A 17,700-nucleotide genomic window follows, 5' to 3' on the forward strand; every position below is an offset into this window, starting at 1 on the left:
GACACCAGACCAAGAATAGAGAAACTTGTTCTAATGTAGCTAGCTGGGCCACCTGGGGCAAGCCATTTGATTTTACAGTGTTTCAGTTTGTTCACCTAAAAACAAGGGGAACTGGAATAGTTTTGGAATTGTGTTATAAAATTGTATGCGGTGTCTCTAGGACTGGTGGCCAGTCCTCACCTCTCCTTTCCTTCTTCCTCCCACCTAGCAGTGAAGCAGCTTTTCTATGACCATGAGGCAATCAATATGAGGATGAAGCTGGCACTATTCACTGGGAGAAATGGGCCCACGTGGCAGGGTTTCCATGCTGCCCATCACTGGGCTGCCTTTTCTCGACTCCTTGCTGTGTGAAACAATCAACTCACATAGTAAAGACACTCTGAATCTGTCACTAGTAGCTGAGTGCAGTTTGAATGAAGATAGCCTTAAACTAACACTGCTCATCAGACTGTTCAGAGAGCAATAATCATAGGTAGCAATCAGTTAATATTTGGTGGCCTTTCACAGTATAAACTCTGTTGCTATAGATACTTGAGCATTTTAAAATTTCTTTTAATAGGGGAGTTTTAACATCTCTGCAGGTAATATTGCTTTAATGTTCTTTTATAAATGCCTTGTCTTTAGATGATAAATTGGAGTATAATATGTATGATTCACCATTTCATTGTATATTGATGATAGAAAGAAGGTATTTCATGAAGCATGAAATATTCACTGAGAGAATCTAGTCCACTGATGACAACTGGTATAGTTTATCATGGAGAGAGGGTTGTTTTCTTATACCATAAAGTAACTAACTTTGTTCCTAATTTATAGATAAACATACATTCATCTCTTAATAAATCCCAAATAGTCATTGCTTGAGAAACTAAATGATTGGTAATTTTAACTTTGGAATAAAACTTGAATCTGAATTGCATTTTAACAATGGAGAATTGATTTAGTATGTAAATATTTAATCTTTAAAAATTTGATAGTCTCCCCTTATATACATTTATATTAGCTAAGTGTCAGTGAATTGATAAAATAAATTGAAATACAGTTCTAATCCTCAAACATACACAAAGAGCTCTTGCAATAAAATTCTGGCTTGGAATTTGAAAATGTTGAAGACATATTTGGTTGAAAGATGTAGTAGAAACATGTTACCTAGGTTACATGAATTTATGATCAAAAATAAAAAGTCGATCTTTTATAAACATATAATCCACCTTCCTTCAATTTAAATATATCTGAAATCTGTTGCCAATTTGATAACTTCTGCTTTATAACATCACTCATTTTTTTTCATATCCAAGGAAAAACATCTTTTCAAGAGAGTTAATATCCCTATTCCATAAAGGTACAATGGTTTGTTTATAACATGTCATTTTTATCATAGGTCATGAGAGAGAGAAATTGGGCTTTTGTTGATAGAATTCAGAATGGTAATAGAGACCTTGGTTTGGGTATTTTACTAATACATTACACTGCTGTAAAATAGTGTTTATTCGTATAACAAAAGAGGTAGTATAGAATAATGAAAGGGGTACGTGGCTTTTGGAGTCAAACCACTGTATTAGAATTCCGGTTCTCCCAGTGCTGCCTGTGAAGCTGGCTTGCTTGGCTAATCCAACATCAAAGTCCACAGTCTTTCACTTTCTCTGGGAGAGGTTGAAAAAGTCCTAATCTTGGTTCCCAGTGTGCCTTCTAACCAGGCTGTGTGACTGCCCAAGGGGATGACTATTGAAAAGCATGTGTCCAGGACATTTCTAGGAAACCATTTCCTTAAAAGGAGAGGACAAACTGAAGAGATTCATTCTCTTCTTGTAGCCATCTCTAGGTCATCCTGTACTGCATGTGCAGATAGATGCAATGTTTGTAGCCATCTTTAGACCAAGAAGGGGAGGAACAGGAAATGCCATGACCTAGACCTGGTGCCTCTGCCTCTTGGAATCACTGATCCAATCCTGAGGCGACCGGCTTGTGGAGTCCTTGTTTTATGATCTAAAATACTTTTATTGCTTGTAGACAAAAGCATTCCTTTCTCAGGTATGACTTTTATTTTGAGGTGCAAAGATTTTTAACTTCCCTTAGCTTCAATTTCCTTTCTATAGAGTAAAAATGGCAGTCACTCACTAATAAAGAGCTCAGCATCTCCTCAACCAACTTGAGGAAGATAGAACGTAACAAGTCTACCAAAGCTACCTGATGGTTTAACTTATACTTGTTTAATTCTTCCAGTAAATCCACAAGGGAGGGATGATGTCCCATTTACAAATGAGAAAACTGAGGCTTGGAAATAGAGTTTGAACGTGTCAGAGTTGGTGTTTGTGCCCTAAAGATGACACTCCGTTCCTTGAGGTGCAGAGAAACCCCAAACTGCGAACTTCAGGAGGCACCAAACTAGGAAGCCTCAGATTTCACACTTAGCCAGACAGGCCCAGGTAAGTGCCAGAGAGAGGCTCAGAGTTCTGGAATGTGCACATGTGTGTCTTAGGATGCCAGTGAGAGGTGAAGAGGAGGACTCGGGCAGCAGCTGTGACAGAGTTCAAGAGCTATGGCCGAGAAGCAGGAGCCAAGGATTGAGGTCCAGGAACGCTGAAGGGCTGGCAGCAGCAACTCACATGCCTTTACAAGCCAAAGAGGCAAAAAGATTGTGCAAATCTACTGGAAGCAACACAAAATGGATGGAGGGGGTCAGGCACCTGGAGGAGGGTGCATACTTCTGCTGAAGGCCTTTTTATTTAAAAAAAAAAAAAGTTTAAAACATTGTGATGCCAAAATAAGATATATCTATGGAGAAATTTGATCCCTGGCCACTGGTTTGTAACCTGGAAAGTAATGTAGCAGAAAATAGAAGCCCAGGTTACAAATGACTTCTCAGTCCAAGCTATTTTTCTTAGAGCATATTATTTGGTGTTCATTTACTTTTCCATTAATCTACACGTTTTACCCACCAGCGACATCACTTGGTGTTTCTGGACCAGGCACTGTGCCCGGGGTTATTGAGACTCTGGAAGGGAACAAGACACCACCCATTGTCATTAACAGAAAGAGCATCGTATTGATAAATTGTCAAAGTGCGTGGGAGGCCTTAAAATAGCTCTCTCGAAGTATGCCTGGGAACACGCAGGACAGAGTAGCTAATCTGCCACGAGTGATCACAGGAGGCTTCCAGAGATTTGAGACACCATTAAATTTATACCCATAAAGATCCTACTTTCACCATAGGGTGTGCCTGAGATGGAGGGCAGTGGATGGAGGAGGGAAGATTAAGGAGAAGAAACTGCTTTAGTCAATAGATAAGGAGGATTTTATTTTCATATGTCAAAGTCCCTGGCTTAAGGAACTTATTCCAGGCAGAGGGAACAGCATAGGCAAAGCCAGGAAGGCATTAGGATGGGGGAGGGTCATTCCTCATCAAGGCCGAGAGCCTGGATGGAAGGCCAGGTAACAAAGGGCTTCCATGACAAGAATTGAGGACCTTTGGATTTTATCCTAAGGCATTTGAAGGATTTTAATTAGGATAATTCAGGGGAAAGTTAGCATTTAGAAGGATAACTCTGGGTTTTTGGAAGAAGTAAAATTAAAGACAGACATTGTGCAGAAACTTCTTCTCTAGAATGGATGAAATATGAGGGGGATTGGCCTGAGGTTGGGACAGGAGGAGACAATGGGGGAAACATAGGGGCAGGAATGGCCTCTGCTTATTGTTCAGAAAATTCACAGCAGAGAAAGGCGTAGGGTGGTGGTTTTTGAATTCTGTTAGTAGCACCACCTGAAAGGCCCCTATTCTTTCTGGGCTGGGAATTTATTTGCATTTCTAACAAAATTTCAGGTGCTACTGATGCTGGTGCTGCTGGTCAGGGTACCATGCTTTGAACCACGGGCTGAGAAAACTTGCAGGACTCAGCCTTGAGTAGGTGATGATTTAAATCTACACTTCCAAAAATCTTTGAAGGAAATTTATGTTATTTTCTCAGAAGAGCATCCTACAGGTAAAGTTTTGTTGGAACATATTAAAAAATTATTTCCTGGGACTTTTTATAGATTTCTACTGTCCTCTGATTCTACTTTGCTATGGGCTAGTCTAACCATGGTAAACACAAGGGGGTGTTTGATGTTGTAGCTGTGGCCTTTGAGATCCATATTCTAAAAACATGGTCCCAGGACCTCCACCAAAGATGGGCTCAGGTCAGACTCTCAGGAGATGAAGCTCTGAATCTATATTGTTGGCAGCCTCCCCAGATGATTTACACTCATCCTGAGAACCAGTAGCATAGACATTTGGTTTTCAGGGAACAAAGTTTTTCTTCTCTCAAGAGAAAACTTACATTTATAATGACCTCGCTTGGTCTGACTACACCATTTTCTCTTAACAAGCAATTATAGTAGATACGCATCTCAGTCCAAAAACTCTGGTGCATACAAAATCAATTCTCCCTCTATCCCTCACTCCTTCCCTCCCCCCCCCCCCCGTCTTCCATTTCTCCCTCCCCTAGTGCATTAACCAACTATTGTGCTCATCATGAGCTCCCATCTCTAGGAAAATGGAGTCTTAATTATTGTGCTGTGGAAACTTCTGGAAGTCTGGGAAAGCCTAGGATCCCTTTTCAGAATAATATTTTTAATGCATAATAGAAAATATATGGAAGTACCAAGGAACTGCATTAGTTTTAAATATTTCCTGAAATTAAAAAATCTGTTTCCAATAGTAAAAAATATAAATTCCATTTTGTTAGACTAATGGGTATTCTTATTTATGAATATATTAAAAATAAGAACTGGAGGTGTTTCTGATAAATGCTATAAATTTGTGGAGGTAAGCATAAATGATATTTTGGGATATTTGCAATGAAAACCTCAGATGCCATAGGAAAGGGTTGGTGATCTCTAGTGGTGACAGACTCATTTTCTGCTTGCTGTGCAGCTCTTTTCATAATTGAAAGAAAAATTCAAAATTAGTGTAAGTTGGTTGAAATGAAGCCCTTGTTTTTCTCCGTCTGAGTTGTAGACAAGAGGTTCAATTCTAGTGCGTTGGAAAGTTCATCAGGTGGTTTAAGGTCATCAGCTCCTTCTGGTGGCACCCTGCAAGTCCTAGGGCTCATCTAGTGCCAGGGCATTTGTGATGGATGTTTTTATTGTCCACTGTCACCCTTTCTGGCTGGCATTGACTGAGATGTTCACAGACCTCTCCTCAGATGTCAGTCCACGCAGGCTGCTGCTCCATCCAATAATTTTGTTTCAAAGCTCCTCTTAGGCCTGTTGCTGGTTCCCCCTGTGTCTCTGTGCTGCTCTGGGGCACTGCAGGTTCTGCTGTTCTAGCATCAAGATGGGACACGTGGAATGGTCATAGATATTCCACACCTCTGTGCACTCACAGGAATGGTGTAGCCACTTCTTCTCTGAGAACTTGCTACCTTCCCAGGGTGATCCTCTGCTTGGGAACCCCACCAGCCTGGTTGAATGTTCTGGCCATTCTCCCTCCTTGGTCCAGAAGTGAGGGTGGGAAGATAGCAAGATGAAGGGCACCATCCTCAGAGCTCAAAAAACACTTGAACCCCTGGCATACTCTCTTCACATCCTCGAATTTGAATTCCATTCTAATCTCTTAGCAGGAGATGAAAGAGTTTTTTCTTACTCATCAAATGCCATTCTAAACATAGTCACCACCAGTCCTTTCTAACACCCTTCTTCTTTGAAACACTTTTTTTGGTTTTCCTCTTTCTATTCTAACACAATTCCCTGAGGTAATTATTCTTATATTAGGGAAAGGACCCCCAGTATTAGCTGGGATACAGCTAAGCTGCTGTAACAAAGAGATCCCAGTTCCATGCGTATAAAAGGAAGTGGTCAGCATGCACAATTTGATCCTTCAAATTGTCAGGTTTCCCCACAGGTCTTAATTCATTTATGCTTGGTGATCTCTGCATGATGGAACCTTGATCACTCTCAGCTGGAAGGGAGGAAAGAGGAAGCATAGGTTTCATTTTAAGCCAAGATACCAGAGTTGCTCCTGTGCTTTCCCCTCATATCCTGTCAGAGAGAACTGGGCTCCCAGGTTCAAGGGAGCCTGGGAACCTGGTCCTCGCCAGGCCACTAGAAGCCCAGTTAAACTGTTGTAGTTGGGAGTAGTTTTTAGATGCACAAAATAGGTGGGAATGGACTTGGGAAGAACACTAGCAGTTGCCACATTTCTGGACATATTTTCCCTCCTATTTTGGGCCAGCTATCTCAGACTCCTAAGTCAGATATTAACCTGATGGTTTAGCTCAGATCACATGGTTTTCCTCAAAGTTTCAGCAATCATGTTTTCTTGAAGATTGAAGAGATGCTTGGGGGGATACACAAGCCGTGCCCACTGTGAGCTTCAAGAAGCCTGGTGAGTGTCTTCGCAAGAGTCCCAGTGTATGGGGCTGGGATGTGGCTCAGTGGTAGAGCACTTGCCTAGCATGTGTGAGGTACTAGATTCAATTCTCAGCACTGCATATAAATAAACAAATAAAATAAAGGTTCATCAACATCTAAAAAAAAAAAAAAAGGAGTCCTAATGCAGAGGAGAGAGCTTCCTGGATGAGGCCCATCCAGAGGAGGCAGTTGGCCAGGCCTGGGAGGGAGGACTTCCCCACCCAGCATAGTCAGGTAGTCAGCTGCTGGTGGAAAGTGCCTCTCACTTAACCATGGCTAGTGGGTTTGAGTTCCTGGGAAGAAGTCTCTAGTGTAACTCACACCCTCAACAATTGTTTTTCTCAACTTAATGGTATTTTTGGACGCTGGGATACACTGATTTGTGGGATCCAGATGATTAAAAAAATTAGTTATCAATACACCTTTATTTTATTTATTTATATGTGGTGCTGAGAATCTAACCCAGTGCCTCACACATGCCAGATAAACATTCTACCACTGAGCCACCACCCCAAACCCCCACAGTCGATTTTAACATGAATGGGAGTGTCCTCCCATTGTGCTCTAATGACCACACAGTTTGACACCAAGGAGTGCACCTGGGTGGCACTGGAGAGCCTGAGGGTGCTCCCGGGAGGGCAATGGAGGGTCCTTTGGGTGGAAGCAACACAAGGCAGTCGTGGAGCTGGAGGAACTGGTGAGCCTTGTGCCTTGAAGAGGGCTGGTCCCAACTAAAGGGGGGGCTGCTGCTTCCCAATGAGGACTCTGGAACTCCAAGGAGCAAAGGTGGAGCAGATTCACCGCAGCACTGGGTAGCAAGGAGGCCGACTGTTCTTCCAGGGACTCTTCGGATAGGGAGTTGGCAGTGGCCAGAGCTCTTCCTTGAGTTGGTAGGAGCTCACTTAACACGGAGCTCTGCAGTGCTTAGGCTAGGTGCAAAGCATCCCCTTTATAGTTATTATAAAAAAAAAGAAGAAAAGGACTTTTATTTGCTAAAACCTATAATTTAAGGTTTTGCAATTAAAATTTGAAAATATTTAATTTATATTTTACTGATTTTTACTAAACAATGATGTGTCCCCCCAATTTTTTATGGGGGGGCTGGGGATTGAACTCAGGGTCACGAAGCCACTGAGCCACATCTGTAGCCCCATTTTGTATTTTATTTAGAGACAGGGTCTCACTGAGTTGCTTAGCACCTACTGTTGCTGAGGCTGGCTTTGAACTCGTAATCCTCCTTTCTCAGCCTCCCAAACTGGGATTACAGGCATTTGCCACCACACCCAGCTGTCTCCCCAACTTTAATCCATATGTTTTAAAATTTTTGCATTAGGGGCTGGGGATGTGGCTCAAGTGGTAGCGCGCTCGCCTGGCATGCGTGCGGCCCAGGTTCGATTCTCAGCACCACATACCAACAAAGATGTTGTGTCCGCCGAGAACTAAAAATAAATATTAAAAATTCTCTCTCTCTCTCTCTCTCTCTCTCTCTCTCTCTCTCTCTCTTTAAAAAAATAAAATAAAATTTTTGCATTAGTAAGAAAGGACAGCAATGCAATATGAGACAGTATAAAGTTATAATTATAATTAAAACTAGAGGAAAACTAATAAATACTCTTTCATTTTTGGGACTCTCACAACATTATGCATTTCTTATTCATTGTATTCACCTGTTTTATTATAAATTATGGTTATTAAATTATTAAAATTGAAAGATATCTCCAGATTAATTAGGTATAGTAGGGAAAGTATACAGAGAGGTAAAGTGATCTTCCTGAAATCACACATCTTCTGATTCCCTCTGTTAGTATGCCACTCCATACTCTGCTATGCGTGGCCCAGCGCCTTATTCATTGATGGTACAGTTTGAATCAGCTGAAATTAGCTAAATAGATTCTTATTTGTGTGAAACGAATTTTATATTGGAAAGTAAGTAGAACTAAAATCTTGTGAGAAGCTGCACTTAAATTTAAAGGCCCACTTTTATGTAAGAAAACAGGACTTGGATGCATCTTTTATTGCATAAACTCAAACAGAAATTGCATTTAACAAACACTTATGTGGTTCTTATCACATGCCAGCACCCTTCCCAGTGCTCTACAAATCCCACTCCTCTGGTCCTCACTAGTGGCCCAGGAGTTAGGTTGTTTCCTCTTCAGTTCCCAGATGAGGGAAGGAAGGCATGCAGAGGTGAGGGACTTACTGCAGGTCACACAGTGAACAGTGGCAGAGCTGGGAGTCCAACCCATCTGCCCGACTGAAACCAGGATGCAGATTAAAGAGCAGTTGTCCCTCCAATTCCCCTCCAATCCCACTCCCCCACCCATTGTCACCATGCAGGGCTGGCTATGTGCAGCAGGTCACATGAGGCTCCAGGCAACCATCCATCTTCAAGTCCTCCTCTGCACAGGACCCACCACAACCTACCATGACGCCACTGATGAGGGCCCAGGATGCTTGCCCTGCAGAATTCTGGGGCAGAGTCACAAAGTCGGAGACTCTTGTGGCTTTGCTGACACAGCTTGCTGTCCTCTAGGGGCTGCTGTGTGGTTCTCTCCGTGTTTTACAGCGGTTGTCATTCATTCCGGGGAGAGTGGTGGGACTCCCCCGTGTTGGATCCATGTCCTTGAATAACTTTTCTGAGATTTGAACAGAGTACAGAAGTGTTGAAGTTATCCTTTAGCCTTGCCAGAGAACAGAGCAGTCCGTGGAATAAGCTTCCATAAAAGGAAGAGTGCTCATTTCCAAAGCTTTGGCTGAAATGATTGCTTTACTCAAATTTCAGACTTTCTCTGTAAGATATAAAAGTAGCCAGGGAGTCTTGGTTCAGCCTGAGCCTCTTCTATCTTAATGATATGTGAGGATTCAACAGTAGAAAACTGGGGGAGATTTTATACCTCAAAATGTAATATAGAAGTGGTATTTAGTGGATAGAAGAAAATAGATGGAGAATAAGTTGTGGTTGTATCAAAACTTTAAAAACAAATCTTTGAAATGTTCATTGCAGTGATTGCTAGGATATGCCAACATTCAAAATTCTTCCTTTGGCCATTTTTAACTCTTAGGCCTCTGTGATTTGGCTACTGTAGAGAAAGGGGCTCCTCATTAATGAACCATAATTTCTCAGGCAAATTCCTGTCTTGGGGCAGGCTGCCCATCACCTGCGTCGTTGTTTCACTGAGATTCAATGAAGGGAGCATCTTTTCTGTTATAAAAAGGCAATTCCATTTTTAAAGGCTGAATGATTGTATACAGTTTAAATCAACCCTGAAATAATATTGGAAGCAGATCAGATTCTGAAGTTAAAAATGGATATCTTGGGAGATATTCAACAGTTGGATGACAAAAGCCCACCTCCTGGGATTTATAGCCTGAAAGAATTTCATTCAATTTAGAAATAAATTAAATGGAAAGACTGGAGCAGAAAGTGCAGCTCCAAACAATACGTGGGGCTCAGACACTCACTATATATTTTTTAAGGTCAAAATACCTATTGAATTCCAATGAGGTGCCTGATGCCGAGCTATACGGTGGGAGTGACCTCAAGAAGTTTATAAGTTAGATTGATTTAAGGAATTATCATGGTTTCTAATCTTTTGGGATTATGGACTCTGGATGGGTTAGCAGTAGATTCAACTGGAACTGGCAGAAAACTACAACTGACTATACCTTAAACAAGGAGTAATTTATTTCTCATTTATGGAAACCAGGCAGTCAGTAATTATGGTGTCACCTCCAATTGATCATCAAGGATATAGCCCGTGGGAGTTATGATGGTCAGTATCATAAAATTGTTTCTGATTAACACTGAAATTCTTGGAGATCTTCTTCACGTGTTTATCTTGTACATGAAGTTCACAATGCATGCATTCAACAATGCCCCTGACACCATCATTTGGGCCATTTATAATGGATGGGTCAAGGAGCAGGACAGCATGACCCTAGCATCAAGAAAGAAAGGAGAAGCCTCAATGAGCCATGATGCCTGGAACGTCATCTCCACCCTCATGCCCTGACCCTAGAGATTCTAGTGTTGGTCAGCAGTTTGAGTCAACGGTTTGAGTTATGGTTGTTTTCACTACCTGAGAGTAAGTTTGGTGGTGATCATTATTCATCAAGTTCAAGTGCTCTATGTACATATATTCAGAGGAGAAGAATGCAGACGCTATGTGCAGAAGGATGGCCAAACAGCTTCAGTACTTAAAATGATGAGAACAGAGCTCAGCTAAGGTCATAGGTCTGTTCAAAACTTGTCCCAAGTCCTTGATTATTTAAAACTTAAAGTCTAGGAGTTCTATCATATTTGAACAAGTTATCAGCAAGCTGAGTACTGTGGTGCATGCCTGTTAATCCCAGCAGCTTGGGAGGCTTAGGCAAGAAGATTGCAAATTCAAAGCCAGCCTCAGCAACTTAATGAGTCACTAACTGTTGCATGGGGGATGTGGCTCGGTGGTAAATTGACCGTGGGTTCAATCCTTAGCCCTGTATCCTCCTGTCAAAAAAAAAAAAAAAAAAACGTTATCAGTAAAATGTACAACTTATCCACAAATGATGAGCATTATTAGGGCTAAAAAGGGTTCTAAGTGTTCAGTGTAAATGTAAATATAAATGTAAAATACTCAGCATACAAAACACACACACACACACACACACACACACACACACACACACTCTTCTGTATTTATTTAAATTGATCAGCAATTTGGGGAATTAATTTAATTATTCTCTCCAATTCATGCCATACAAACTCACTCATACCATACAAGATTTCATTCTCGATTGAGTTTAATATTCTTCCTTTGTCCCTGTCCAGGTCCTCTCCTACACTATGTGGGCATTCACACTAACACACTTAGCATGTGTTCTCCAGAAGGTTCTCTCTCCTTGTAAAATGCATGGGGTTATTTTGTGTGAATCTGTGTTTTAAATTACTAGAGCTATCACTCTGTAGATCTCCTTTAAACCTTTTGGAAATGCTGCACCATGTTTTAGTTCCATGGATGTTGCTATTCTCTCTGGTCCTTGCTTCTCAGGCTGCCTAATGTCCTAGCATGCACCCACATTGCTTTCTTGATTCTTTCCCTAATGACTGACGTCTTGGGTTGCTCCAAGATCAGTGTTTTTGGTAGTTACTTCACCTAAGATACAGGGAATGTAAGTAATGTCTCTCAGTGCAAAAGCTTCAAGCTCCTTTGGGCTATTAGTTTTTATCATTTTCCTTAGAAGCTGCTCAGTGCTTTTTAGGCATTTTTAGAGTTGGAGCCATAAAACCTGCTGGAACATCAACAAAGCTTCTAACACAGTAGTTTGCAACAGGATGATTTTGTTCTGCTCAGGTGAAGGGACATTAAGCAATATCTGGGAGCATTTTTGATAATCATGTCTGGGGAGAGTGTACCTGGCAATTGGTCCCAGGCTGAGGACACTTCCAAAAATCCCACCATGCAGGACAGCCCCAGCTTCAACAAAGAATTATTGAACCTAAAATGGCAATGGTTCTAGGGTTGAGAGACCTCGTTACATGAGAATTATTTTTAGGTCTGCAAATGAACATCCTTTAGACATTGTTTGAGTTTTGATCTGGTTTGCTTCTCTGGCTTTTGCTTCCTTGTTCCGAATTTACACTGCTGTTTCTTTCCTCATTTGTCCTGCTGTATTTATTAGCCTTTGTCTTCTGATCTATTTTGCTTCTCTAACTATGGACACCTGTTTTTTTCATTGCATCCTTGCAAATGCCCTGTCTAGTCAATTGACTTGACTTTCCACCTCAATTCTTGCTATTCTTTGATATAAGAAAGCAACATTTCTTGCTGTAAGTCAACACCTTGCCATCTTGATTTTTTTTTTTTTCAGAACTAGGGATTCAACCAAGGGGTACTCAACCATTGAGCCACATCTCCAGCCTTTTTTTTTTTTTTTTTGAGACAGAGACCCGCTAAGTTGCTTAGGGCCTTGCTAAGTTGTGAGGCTGGTTTGAACTTGGGGTCCTCCTGCCTCACTTGGTCCTCAAGTTGCTGGGCATGCACAATTGTGCCCAGATAATTAATCTCTACTCTCTACTTCTACTATTCTAATGAAACTCAAATTTTATTCCAGATGCAATAAGTAACTATTAAATACCCTTCCCCCCCACAAGGGATGTATAAGCAGTAATTGTGGGTGAGTCCTCCAAATGCTCCTTAAGAAGCAGAATTCCAATGATCATGCCCCTTTATATTCTCCATCTCTCCTTCCTTACCTCCTCATGGAATGTGGACATCAATATTGGAGTTCCAGCAGCAGATCTGGATAACATGACAAACTTGGTGGTGGAAATCAGTGGTAAGAATAATGGAGTGAAATGATAGAGTTTGGGTCAATAGTGATTATGCAATTCTACCTGTTCTCATTTCACATTTTCACCAAGGCTGGTTCTCATTTCACAACTTATTTTTCATACAAGAGAAAGGTAATACTCTATGTTATTTAATTATAGTATGAGCATAACTCAGGTGACTCACCCCTACATAGAAAGAGGTGATTTGTGCTGGCAAAATGAAGTTTTGGGGCATAGAAAATTAAATGTAGTAATCCTAGACCATGCTAAAATCATAAAAGAGCATTCTTCTCTTTGAAGACCTCCAGCCACCTGCCATCTTTCCCAGGGTACATTTGATCTCACCTGCCTTTGCTACTCAAGATTCACACCATTATAAACTTTCAACGTGAGCAGTCCATTATACAACCATCCTTTCTAGCAATATATCATTTCAGACAGCATTACCAATGTACACACAATAATGTCATGTATTATTTATGTATGGATATTAGCAAGAATAAATGCCTCATGGCGGGAAAGAGACACTGATCTTGAAAACTGGAGAAAATACCTGATTTCCAAATTGACCAAGAAAGTTGTCAAGAGTCATTATTAGTTTTAAAAGATCATTCCAGGGTAAGACCTTTTCTTTTTCTTTAGATGCCATCCTGAAGTAGTTTGCATTATCTTTGAAACTTCAGGAACAGGTGGGCTTTATTTAAGGAGGCCCAAATGCCAGTGTTCAGGAGACCTGGGCCAACAGATGCGCTGTGTCTTTCATTAAAGGCTTACTGAGTGATTGATGTGTTAATATTGCAAGGTTTTCATCAGCTGGCCCCATTCTGTCCTAGAAAAGGACATACATGATGAAACATGTATTATGGAGCAGTTGTTCCTTTCACATTAAAGTATCTCTTCTTTTCACATTGAAAGGAGGTTGTGCCATTGTTGTTGAGGTCATGGAGGGCCAATACGATGGTGACTCTATGCTTTTCCTCAATCATGATACTATGATATATAATATAAATGATATATATTAATATATTATACATGATATAATATATTATAGCATATTAATATATCATATATGTCATAATATATTAACATATCATCATACATATTAATAATAAATTAATTATATTTATATTATTATATATAACATTATTACACTAATATATTACATCATATATGATATATATGATAATAACATGATATTATGATATATTTCCTCAATCATGATATTATTTTTATGAGGCCAGTGAAACAATAGCACTATCAGTAAGCTTCTCCTCCAGAGTTATCAATTAGTAATTTGACCAGATGACTAATCTAGCAAAATATTATTTCACATAGCACTATCGATGATACCCAATAAGGCAATAATTTGTATGAGGACATTTCAGAAAACATTAGCTGAGCATGACAATAATCCTTCTTAGGACCTTACAACTGTTGGGATGAAATCAACTTTGCAAATGTGGAAATAACAATTTCCCCCCATTGGGGGCAGGATTCCAGTCATCATGTAAAGATCATGCCAGGTGAAGGAACTGGCGAGCTGTAGGAACTGGGGGAGGGTAGGAATCACTGCCTTAGTCCTTGAGGGTTTCTAGGCTGCAGTCTGGAGCCTCAGGACTGACTTCACATTCCTCTTCGCACCCGAAGTACTGGTACAGGCTCGGGGCTTAGGGCATACTCTTAAAAGAAGGACATCTGAGTGAGTCAGTACCCAGGCACCAGCATTTGCCTAGGGAAGCTTTATGAATCCCTGACCAGTGTTCAGCATTAGTTATATTTATTTTACAGATGCTGACATCTGGCTAAGGGTATGAGAGTAATTACTTAATTCCTGGGACACAGTTCTTGAAAATGGTGAACGTTGGTGTAACTGACACTCTATTAGGGAATACAGGTACACATATTTATATATTTTTCTTGGATGGATGACTTCAAATTTTTAAACCTTTTGAGATAAACTTATTCTTCAAGAATTTTAGTAAAATTTCTTTGAATCTCAACTTTTTGTCCTTCCTTATACCTCCAAGTGCCTTGGGGTCTTAGTTTTCCTTGAGTTTCTTTAGTTTTGCCTCTTATATGCTGTGAATTTCACATCTAGTCTACATTTGTCCATGCCATGCTTAGACATTATCAGTAGCCCTGTATTTTCCCAAAACAAGGAAATAGGGACTTTTCTGCTGGGAAACTGAGGTACAAAGTGTTTAGATAATTTGTCACTGCAACCCACAGTTAGTAAGTTGGCAGGCTACTCAGGGGTCTTGTTCTTGTGGACTTGGTACTCTGTGATCAGGCAGACGGTGGCTATAGAGTGTGAGTCATTTTCCTTGGTAGAGCATGGACACTTTCAGGCAGCAAAGATCACATCACACTTGAGTCAAGATTTGAAAAATGGAACAGTACTCAAGGGCTGGAGGTGAGGAGAGGTGGTGGGAGACCACGGTGTTATCTTGAGGCCCCAGCTCTGGAGAGGATGGTAGACACAGGTAGGAGGCTGCTTAGCTGGACGTTGCCATGCTGAGGAGTTTAGGTTCTACTCTGTGGGATCAGGAGGATCCCATAGAGGGCTTTTGAGCAGATCCACGGCACAAATGGATTTGTAGGTTGTGTTACTGTCATGGGTCCTCTGATTCCTGGTGATGGCCTTCCCCCTTGCTGGACCTTGTTACTGATGTGGAGATTAACCATGGTTCTGTGCATCTGTGAACTGTCCAACACAAGCACATTCACTATGAAGTAAGCCAGCACCATATCTAGCAAGTCATCATTTTTTCCCTAATTCAAGGAAACTACCTCCTTTGCCTTCAGATCTCTGAGTATTTGGCTATTCCAAGCCACAGAGGGCAGGTTTGGAGCTCTGAGCTTCATTCCTTCCAACTTTACTTCCAACCTTCCTGTGGAAGTGAATCATAGACACAGAAAAGAAATATCATCTCATCCAACCCACAACCACTTATTATGTGTGACACTGGCCTTAGCCAAGTTTCTGTAATGTACCCAATCAAAATTTTCCTTTTCCTTAAAGATCTTAGGTACCCAAACCAGGAGTCTTTTGCTACTTCTCTCCTTTGTGATGTCATGGAAATAAGATCACCTGCCAACTACCATCACAGTTAAAGGTCTAAAAAGCTCTCAGTAGAGACCCTTGTTTATTCTGAGAAATAATGCTCTTATAAATATGGTGAAAATTCTCATTTATAATTTATTTAAGATGTCATAAAGTTTCTGTCAACTCTGTCCTTTCAAACCACAGCCTCAAATTCTAAATTGGACCACTGAGCAGGACTTACCTTAAATTTTTTCTAATCATTTGGTCATAAGTAACCTTTCCCCAAACAGTCTAATACTTTCCTTCAAAGGCAATGTTTAACATTTCATTTATATTATTATTTTTTCCCAAGGCAGTTGGGAATGTATCTGAAATGTACACAAGACTTGCAAAATGGAAATAAAATTACTTAGTAAGACTTTAAACTCATACTAAGTTTCTAAAGTTAGGGTTCTCCTCCAGGACTGGCCCAAGGCAAAAGGATATTTTAAGAAATACTTGCACATACCAATATTTGCAAACTATCTCTTTCAACATCTGTTTTCAGATTTTATCCCCGAATGGGACTATTCAGTCATGTATTACCTCTTTCAGGTAATGCATTTATATTTTAAAATTAATTACGATATCACAGGGCCTAGATTTACCCTAGCCAAGACCTAGATGGAGTGAAGAAATAGGGTTGGGTGAATTCTGCCTCTCTCTAACAAATACCGGTATGTACCCCTTAATTAAGAAAGGGAGTGAGAAATCTGTAGGGAAAAGACCTGTGTTCACAAACTTCCTGTGGACTTATATAGTCATTGAAAATGGACTGGGATCCAGGGGGGCTGACATCAGTGATTGAGTGAGTACAGATGTCTGTGATTATTTGATTCTGTTTACCTCTCCCACTGTAAGCTTCATGAGGACAGTGAGGTCTGTTTTTTTCTCATTGTTATATTTTTATATATAACACAGGTTGCAAAAGTGTAAATCAGGATTTATGGGGAGAATAAAATGGTCTAGCACACATATACACACCCACACACACGATATAGAGGGAAGATGGTGGGTTTCAGACACAGCAGGAACTGAGATAAAATAATAATTTACTAATGATCTTTACAGTCTTAGGTAGTTTAAAGTTTCCAATATTTGACAGAGATGACACAGGGACATGGATGTAAATGATGAATGTTTTCACTGAAAGTCCTTTCTTAAGGGTATGTTGCTAACAGGGGAGGGAAAAAGGAAGGGAGGGAGGGGGGAAGAGAGAGAGAGATTGAGAGAGAGATATTGAGATGGAGAGATATTGAGGAGAGAGAGAGAGAGAGAGAGAGAGAGAGAGAGAGAGAGAGACTGACTTCACTCTAATGTAAGAGAGAAAAGTTCAAGTCTTGGGTTTTGAGTGCTGTCCTGGGTGTTTCACCTGTACCACAGAGCAAGATGCCCAGTGACTGTCCATTGGGCAGTTGTGGTGCCCTCCTGATCTGACAGCACCCAGCACCCAGCAGATGCCTGGCAAGAAGAAGCACTACGAAATTTGTGTCTGAGTGGAAGCAGACGTTTTCCTGGGCATGTCTCCCAGAACTTTCAGTTCCTTTTCAGAGGGATGGAGAAAAGAGCAAGAGAGAGAGATCTGGAAGATTATTGTGAACACAGCTTCCTTGGGGCTGGAGAGCCCAGGGCTTTATAGGTGCCTGGCATTTTTATTGCCAATTTAGGAAAGTCTTGAGTAAAGAGAGCAGACTTCCAACAAGGAGTTCCACCTGGATCCACTACTTACCAGATATATAAATAATATCCCCTCTCAGGTTAACTTCCTCATATGTAAGATGATGATCATATATTTCCTTATAGGATGATTTTAAAATATCAATGAGATAAAATATCTCTGCCCTAGAGGGCAGTGAGCATGTCTAACTGAGTTGCTTGAGCAGCAGGACTCATGGCATTGGGCCAGCCTCAC

This window comes from Spermophilus citellus (genome assembly GCF_964194105.1).
Source record: "Spermophilus citellus genome assembly, chromosome: 7".
NCBI lineage: Eukaryota > Metazoa > Chordata > Mammalia > Rodentia > Sciuridae > Spermophilus > Spermophilus citellus.